The sequence below is a fragment of the Macaca mulatta genome, chromosome 9, assembly GCF_049350105.2.
Source record: "Macaca mulatta isolate MMU2019108-1 chromosome 9, T2T-MMU8v2.0, whole genome shotgun sequence".
Taxonomy (NCBI): Eukaryota; Metazoa; Chordata; class Mammalia; order Primates; family Cercopithecidae; genus Macaca; species Macaca mulatta.
Window position 1 is genome coordinate 133,392,099 of NC_133414.1, and position 9,169 is coordinate 133,401,267.

Sequence of the window (9,169 nt, forward strand, 5' to 3'; positions counted from 1 at the left end):
AGACAGGGCTTTCAGATGCGAGGAAATATCTCCCCTTATCTTGGTGGCACAAAGTTGTGGTTAAGAGCTGTTCTAAAATTATTTTTGAGTACTCACCCCAAATAAGGACACTGTTTGCACTAGAGGTGCCCATTATCTAAAGACTAGGTGTCTATTCCAACAGCTGATGCCCTCTAACTCCAATCCACTGCAGCCTCACAAAATTCCCTGGGCCATTTCTAGAGCTGTGCAGGGCAGAAGGAAGGATTCTGACATTCTCCCAACCACGTACATTCCTGTAGGACAAATCTGAGTAAAATGAACACGGAGGCCACATTGTTGCTGGAGAAGCTTCAGATCCAGTCAGACCTACCTCTAGGAGAAGGAAAGGTATTTAGAGGTGTTAATTTCATCTATGAAAGCATCCAGCCCATTAATACCACCCTTCCCAGCCAGTGCAGGGTCCCCCAAAGCATAGCTCCCTAAAATATGAAACTCCCAAGAGAATCCCGACATCCTCTATTTTTGACAGGCAGTTCTGTCCACTTAGGTGGGCAGGGCCATCCCACAGTGTTCTGCCTGCAAACTTGCCAGCTGAGCAGGCAACAGTGAAAATGTAGAGCAGATGGACAGTCCCATCTGCCCACAGAAGTGATGACAGGCCAGCCCCCGGCCCCCACCAAGTCACTTGCGATGGGATGCAATGATCATGTGACCAATGGTTTTACAAACCTGCCAGAACTTATTCATCCAAAGAATGGCTGTTCTCAAAGAGATGGCTTTTAAAGGAATTATAATTGCTCTTTTCCTCAAAAGCACTTAGAAATCACCCTGCATAGTCCATTTCCAAGCTACTTGGTAAGAGTGAAGCCTGAAGACTAAATGAGAGGGTTAAATAAGGTAGGTCTAAAGCATGCCTACCATGGTGCCAAGTATATAGTAGGCACTTAATAGATGTTGACCATTATCACAATAATTATCGTTCTGACCTCTTACAATGTGGTTGGCTGCTCTTTTACAGGGAAGTGTAACCCTCAGTGAGCAGAGCCTGTCAGTCAACAACTTATTTCCCATGAGGCACTGGGAGCACCTGATGCAAATTAAGGACTAAAACCACAGTCTTGGGTTAAATAATGTCACTGTGGTATAGAATGATGACAGGGCAAGCTTGGATCAATGTCTTCAGGAACACTATGGAAATTACAAATTTTATTCTGAAATCTATCCAGCTATACCACGAGGACTAAAGATAATCATTTGGCCTCTACCTCTTCCTGCCTTCAAAGTAGGAGGCAGAGTTTCTGTGGCAGAGATAATACGGCATGCTCACCCAATCTGCTTCTTCTTCCTGGCCACCCAGGAAGCCTGCATTCCCAACATGCTTTGCAGTTTGGTTGAGACTGCATGAATTTTAGTGCCATTTTCTTCACTCCCCACCCCACTTCCCTCTTTCGGGCCATAAGCATGGGCTGTGAGGTGAAATCAAAGGATGGAGGAAGCCTGGGCACAGCTCAGAGAAGAAGCACTCTCCCCAGTAGAGTCAACCAACCAGGAATATCTACATTAGACTTTGAGCAAGCTGTACAATTTTATTGTTACACCACTGAGATGTGGGGATTATCAAAGCAGCTAACATGAAGTATACTGATTAATACAATCTTCTCACTAAAGTTTTAGACAACTTCCTGTTTGTGAAAAACCCTCTCATATATGACAAACCCAGATGAAGAAGTAGATTAGCTGAGACCTGAGTAAAGACACCCAAGATTTTTCCCACCTGAAGCCACGTGAAGCTCTAAACTGCTCTCTAAAACAAGTTCCACTTTCTGGAGAAGGGCTGAATACATGGGCAATGGTGGGGAATTTTGCAGATTATCACTTTCCTACCTCCAAACTAGTTTTAGAAGCAGTTGAAATGAAGATATCAATCATAGAAACAGCTTTAGAACTAGAAATGCACCTTAGAGTCACAAGAAGCATTTGATTGTTCCGACTTACAGGAGTGTTGGCAGTTTTAGACCAATGCGAGATGGGGACACTGAAGGCCAGAACAGTTGAAATGACATATTTAAGGTCACTAACCAGTGAGGAAAGAGGCTGGGACCCTCATCCTACAATTCTAATCGGTTCTACCTCTCCCTTTACAGTCTAAAGAACAAACGCCCAGATTTTTAAGTGAGAATGAGATGACAGACTCAAATTTATGTATTTCTAGGGCAGGTTGCAGGTGGCTTCAGGGACTTCTTCATGAACTGAGTCCTGAAAACCCATTTAATGGTTGATTCGGTATTGTTGGGACTTGACTTAAGCCAAACCAAAAAAATTACTGAAGTGATGAGGGAAACAAGCAAAAGGTAATAGCTTCTCCAAAGAAGCTGCCCACCTTGTATCTGTGGTATACTTAGAATTTCACTGCTGAAGGAGCCTTGATTGGCCATAAAACATATAAAAACTATCTTTGAAAAAGAGCAGGATATCACTCTATCATTAATGTTTAGGCCAGTTCAAATACTGGCTAATGTAAAAGAGATTTTACAAAACTGTCTATACATAAATAGCACGCTATTAAGTAATGAGTTATTAAGAAGGCATTTTTTTCAGTTGCATATTCACATGTAATTAGCAACTCCTGTAAATGTTTGACTTTGTTGACCCTGTTTCTTGGGGAAGAGGCTCCACATGAGAACTAGTGGTATTGACTGGAAACAAAGGCAGATGAAAAGTCAGGGTCTTACAGCTCCTCTTCACAAATAGGAAAGAGTAGTGGGAGTTGGAGGAGGCACGATGAGACAGTCCTAGTCCTTGATTGTTTACTTGGTGGAACCCAAATCCAATCCAACCAAGGGTGTGGTGTTTCAGATGAGACTGTGAACCTCTGAAACTCAGGCCCCTCGCCACAACTCGCATGGGGGATGCATAGGACTGAATAGTGGCCTCCAAAAAGATATATCCACATCTCAATCCCCAGAATCTGCAAATGTGACCCTATTGGGAAAAGTGTCTTTGCAGATATAATTAAGTTAATAATTTCAAGGTGAGATCATTCTGGATTATACCAATGGGCCCTAAATCCAATGACAGGTGCCCTTATAAGACAGAAAAGAGGAGACAATGGAGAAAAGAGGAGAAGTTCATGTGAAGATACAGGCAGAGATTGGCGTGAAGCAGGTATAAGTCAAGGAACAGTTGATCCTCCACAGGCCAAAAGAGGCAAGGGAGGATCCTCCCCCAGAGCCTTCGCAAGGCGAGTGACCCTGAGAACACCTTCATGTTGGACTTCTGGCCTCCAGGACTGTGAGAGGATCAATTTCCATTGTCTTAGCCACCCAGTTTGTGTGATGTGTTACAGCCACCCTAGGAAAATGACACTGGAGGCTGCTGGGAAAGAAGGCCCATGGAATGTCTGGGAAGCTCCTCAAAGGAAACCAGGAAGGCCCCGTTTCCTCTTTAGTGTAGGGTGACTGGGAGGTACTTGGCAATGACTCAACAAATATTTATTCCCACCGCAAACATTTGCTGGTAGAGATGGCTCTCCATCCTCTGCTGGTTCACGGGTTAGCAGAAAAGGGCAGGCCTAGGAAACATTCACCAGAGCACTGTGAGAAGCACTACAGGTGATACAAAATTGGTGCTCAGTCTTCAAAGTGTCTGCCAAAGGAGCATGCCCCGTTGTCATCTAAGGGCCCGCTGGGCATGGATAGTTTTCCAACCCATGAATATCACAGTGGTAAGCAATACACCGATAGGTTTCTCCTCCTTCTCTTTCTCCATCCCTAACTCTGGGCAGGGAAAGAGAGGTAGAAGACAGCAAGGAGGATTGTGAAGTGGAAGGGGCAAGACTCAAATTCTGTCAAAATTCTCTCCTAAGTCTTGGGTTTGGACTACAACTGCTATTGACATGAGGTCAGATGGTAACACCTGTAAATTTCACACAGTGAAAGCAGGATTCTGTCCAACAACATTGAGAGCACAAGTGCCTACCAGAAGCAAGAGCTTGCGTGAGAAAATCTCACTCAGCTCTGTCTATTACAGTCGTCAATTAAATATGAAGGCAAAAGGCAGGGGGGAAATCTCCAGAAAACCCACACTTTCCACTTCGTTTTCCTCAGATTGAGAAATAAAAGGTCAGTCAGTGATAATCTGCTGAAAATAAACTGTTGGGAGAATTTGCAGATTCTGAACATGGAAGATCAAATGTTGCAATCAAAGGGAATGAGGATGTTTAAACTAACCGGAAAAGGAAGATCCACACTGCAGAACAATCAGAATTCACTGAGTCTGTGCTTTTGTGACAGGAAACCACCAAGTTTAACATTAGAAATGTTCATTCAGAAATCCAAAGACTTGGTTTTTTTATGGCTCGGGTCCTTAAAAAATAACAGCAGGGGCCAGACCAGCAGGAGTGGAGGGTGCAGAGCTAGGAGTGGAGGGTGCAGAGCTGAGAGGGGAGAGGATGCAGACATGAGGAGGGCAGACGCCCACATGACATCCAGAGTCAAGTTCAAGTAGGGCCCAGGGTCAGCGACCCCAAATGAAATCGCACAACTGGTCAGCAGCCTTTGACTAAAACCAATTCTGGGAAAGAGACAATCTCCCTGGAAATGTTTATAACACATACTGGCTCCATCCTTTTCTGCTCTCCAAGGACGACTGAATCCATTTTGCTCAACACAGCATTTTTAGACAATGTGGGTTTTATGGTTTTTGTAAAACGGAGGGAGGAATGAATTGCAAAACCAAATATAACTAGAAATGTCTTTGTAATTTTTAAATAAAATAAATGAAAACAGTTCAGACCAAGGATAGCCCTCCAAGAATGGAAACCCAAACACAATCACTTTCTGCTGAAATATAGGGGAAGGAGCAGAAGTAAATCCAAAGGGATTGGGATCCAAAACTTAAACCCAATAAACTCAATGGTAGAAATTAAAGACAAGATATAAAAATCTTACCAATCCTAGAGGCTGAGAAACACACACAAAGAAATCTATTATCCTTTCAAATGTTCATGGGTGAGCATCAAATTTGTATTTTTAAAGCTTCCCACTATTTAGGGAGTATAGATATTTATGTTGGAATTACCATTTGCATCTGAGCAATCCTGTCTCTAGTAGCCAAAAAATCAAAACAAACTGCAAATGCTTTGTAAATCCCTCACTATGGCAAGTCTTAGTTCTGTCTAAATTTTTCTTCTACCAGGGCAAGTATAAAATCCAAGTATTCTATATTTACTAAACCTGTCTAAATGTCCAGAAGAAAAACGGTTGAGTAAACATAGAATGGCCACTTAAGAGAATAATATGCAGCTCTTTAGAAGATGGTTATGAAGACTGTATTGCCAAACAGAGACCGATTAGTTTACGATGTTAAGTGAAAAGCAAAATGAAAAGTTGGGATGGAAACAAATCACCCCAAAATGTTAATAGGAACTATCTCTGGGTACTAGGATTAAGAATGATTTTTTTCTTCTTTTCCAAATATAATAACGCAATTACAATGAAGAAAATTATTGACAGATAGAAACTTTTAGAAGCTTTTGGAAAAAAAATATGGCCCTAAATTATTCTATTGGATGTCACCTTTCTTGTAAGGATGCCAGGTGAGAAGTCGCAACAGATTGAAAACAAGGACTTATTTCTTACCCTGAACTTGCCTCTGTTTGAGTCCCTAGGGAGCAAATTTGGGGAAAATTAAGAGTCATGTTTTGGGCATTTTGGGTCTGAGGCCCCTGAGATAGGATCATGGCAATGTCCATTAAGTAGCTGAGTCCATAAATCTTCAATGAAGAGGATCCTTTGTACTTTAAATATGACAATTGGGGGATAATGTTTTCAACCTTCAGTTAATGGTTCTTTTGACCACTTTTAATATACAAAATTATAATACAGTAAAAGAACGTGACCAACCAATCAGATCTCATTTTAAATGCATTTTGGATTTATCTTTAAGTTTCTAGCCAATTGAAATTCTGTAATTCTTAGGCGAATGCAAATAAATATACTAAAACAGGATTCTTGCTTGCAGGTAATAGAAACCAACTAAAGGTAATCTAAGCAAAAAGGTAAGTTATTGGTAAGAGATGGGGGAACACATGGAATTGAAGAAAGGGGTGAAATGCCAGGTATCCGAGAAGGAAGAATCAAAAGACTGTCAGGAGTCCAGGTAGAAGAAAATAATAACAGCCTCTTTAGGGAGCAACTGTCAAAAAGAATCAACTCAAACAGCTTCCATCCTTGTAGTCAATATGCACATTCTCAGGAGAGATCATCCTGACTGGGTTAGAATTATTACGTACTCATATCTTGGCCAAGAGAGGGCAGGGTCCCCCAACTGACAGTCCCACGAAGCCCACACATAAGGTAGGAAGGATGCCACGTAACCTCCAAGAAGAAACAGATAGTGGGCCAGGAAGATCACCCATATTCCCCTCACTGTCCACACCTGGGAACACATATTCCATGTGCCGTGTTTTGTACAGATGTGGTGTAAAAAAAAAAAAACAAGAGCAATAGTTATAACTGGTCTACGGAGGCTTCTCTGGGATACAGACATGTTCACGCCCACTAATACATGAATCACCCTGCCTCATAAAGACTTCCAGTATACACACTGCACACAAACTCCACGGTTCAGAGCTTTAGAAAATCAAACAAGAAATTAATAACAAAGACAGTGACTTTGCGGGTATGTTTATAAGCAACGAGTTCAAAATTAAATGAGCCAAATAGTGAGGGAGAAAAAAAGCCAACTCTTTGGAGTGAAATGCCTTGAACAGTGAAATGACCAACAGAACAGGTCTCATTGTATCACGAGGCTGTCTTATTGACTTGTTTTGGAACTCCACGTTTGAACACAATGAAAGTTGTGTGTTTTTTAAATAAAACAAATATTTTTTTTCCCTCACAATGCTACATAGAAACCTCCAGGGCAAAGTAAAATAAAACCTCATTATTTCAAATTCCACTCATTCCAGAATTATAATAATTTGGCTCGGGCTGCATTGAAGCCTGCCTTTGTACTCCCTTTGAGTGGTGGTTTCACTGAACAAATCAATAATACAAACAAGATTGCTGGGAGTCACGTTTAAGCCACTCAAGAGAGACTTCAGCGCACAGCTTACATGCAAATGACAGTGCTCCTTAGGGAGGCATCTTAATCGTCCTTAAGGCAGAACTGGCAAGGCTTGTTAGTAGTTCAAATGTCTATAGACCCTTTTATTTCTTTTAAAACTCTTCTAATCAAATGTTGTCTGACATGCTGTTTAGGTGCAAAAGGGTGAAGAGTAAAGAACCTATCTGCCGAGCCTTAAAAAAAAGGTTACTCCCCAGCACTTTGGGAGGCCAAGGCCAGCGGATCACGAGGTCAGGAGATCAAGACCATCCTGGCTAACACGGTGAAACCCCGTCTCTACTAAAAATACAAAAACAAAATTAGCCAGGCGTGGTGGCAGGCACCTGTAGTCCCAGTTACTCGGGAGGCTGAGGCGGGAGAATAGCGTTAACCCAGGAGGCAGAGGTTGCAGTGAGCTGAGATCACACCACTGCACTCCAGCTTGGGCGACAGAGCGAGACTGTGTCCAAAAAAAAAAAGAAAAAAAAAAAAAAGGCTGCTCCTTCTACTTCAAAGGCAGGAAACAATAAAAAATGAAAAATGGTGGTGAGTGTGTACAAATGCCAGCAAACATATCTAAACGAGCTCAGGTATTGAATAGGATATAAAGTAATATAATCCTGTTACAATTATCATAAATTATTTACAATGTGCTCTAATCTGTCACCTCATTTGGGCATCACGAAACATACATGAGACACACATGGCAGAGACAGGAAGCGCTCACCAGAGAGCCCACGGGCTCCCTTGCATTTCCCAGACTCCCTTGCAAGACATGGAACGACAGCAGGAATAATGAGTGGCACTTCCAAATCCAGGCAGATAACTGGAAGCGTACTTCCTCTATCTTCGTCTCTCTGTCAGGGTGACTTTGGAAGCCCCTTGGTGAGATGGCAAGAAGATAAAGAGAGCTTTAATCTCTGACTTAGATTCTGATCATCCTCACCAGATGGAAGACGGATCTTGCAGAGCACAAGCATGAGCGGCTCAAGAATTAAATAAATTTTTGTCAAGGAAAAATGATGAGGCTTTGTGACTAAGTCACAAGGAACTGGAATTGTGCTGGTTACTGCGGTATAGCTTAGCCTGTTCTATCACACTACCTATGATTGTTTCCATCTCACGGATAAGAAAACTGAGACTCAAAGAAGACATATGACTTGCCAAAAATCATTGTGCTATTAAAAGGCAGGACTGAGAATAGAACTCAAACCTCTTGATTCCAGTACTCTTTCCCTTACGACCAAAATGTTAAGCTGTTGCCTGCATGCATAAATTAATGACCAGCTGGTATTCAATGACAATCTGTACAATTAAAACTCAATGCCAGAAAACATACTTTCGTTAATTTCTTCATTCAATCCAAGGCCTCTTTACCTTCTTCTCTTGCAGGTGCTGGAGAATGGAGAGACAAACACATCAACAAAGCCTAGAACATACCACAAACCTCTGCTGCATTTCATTTTTTTGTATAAAGGCTTCTTCATGAAATCAAAAGAGTATTGTTAATGGTGAGTGGTGAGAACAGATTTAGGAACCAAAAAAAAGTAAATATAAGCCCAATTTTTCATTCTGCCAAATTCAAACAAACATCATTTTAAGGACCTGGCAGCCCCCACAAAGTCAGCAGCCACCAGTTAAATAAAAAGCCCATTCATTTAGAAAAAGAAGTGTCAACACAGGCATTTAACATAAGTCAGGTTTCCACAGCACAGTGACCTGGCATATGGTGACATGCACATATGGACTGGGATTAAACAGCATTGCCAAATATAAATGCAAAGAACATATCAAAATCCCTTCCCTCCCATCCTAAACCCAACTCATACACTATCCAGGGACAGATCTTAATGTAAATATAAGAACTTAATTGGGATTTTCAGAAGTCTCCTTAATGCATCAATCTGGGAGGTAATGTCTCCATCAGTGTTCATGAGTAATACAAGTAGTGACTACCAACTTTTCTTGGCAAAAAAAATAATAAATTGGCATAGACTATCTAAAACAACCCAGCATATGCCTCATAAAAATACAAAGCTCCTACAAGAAAACTTAGGAATACATCTTTATGACACTGGAG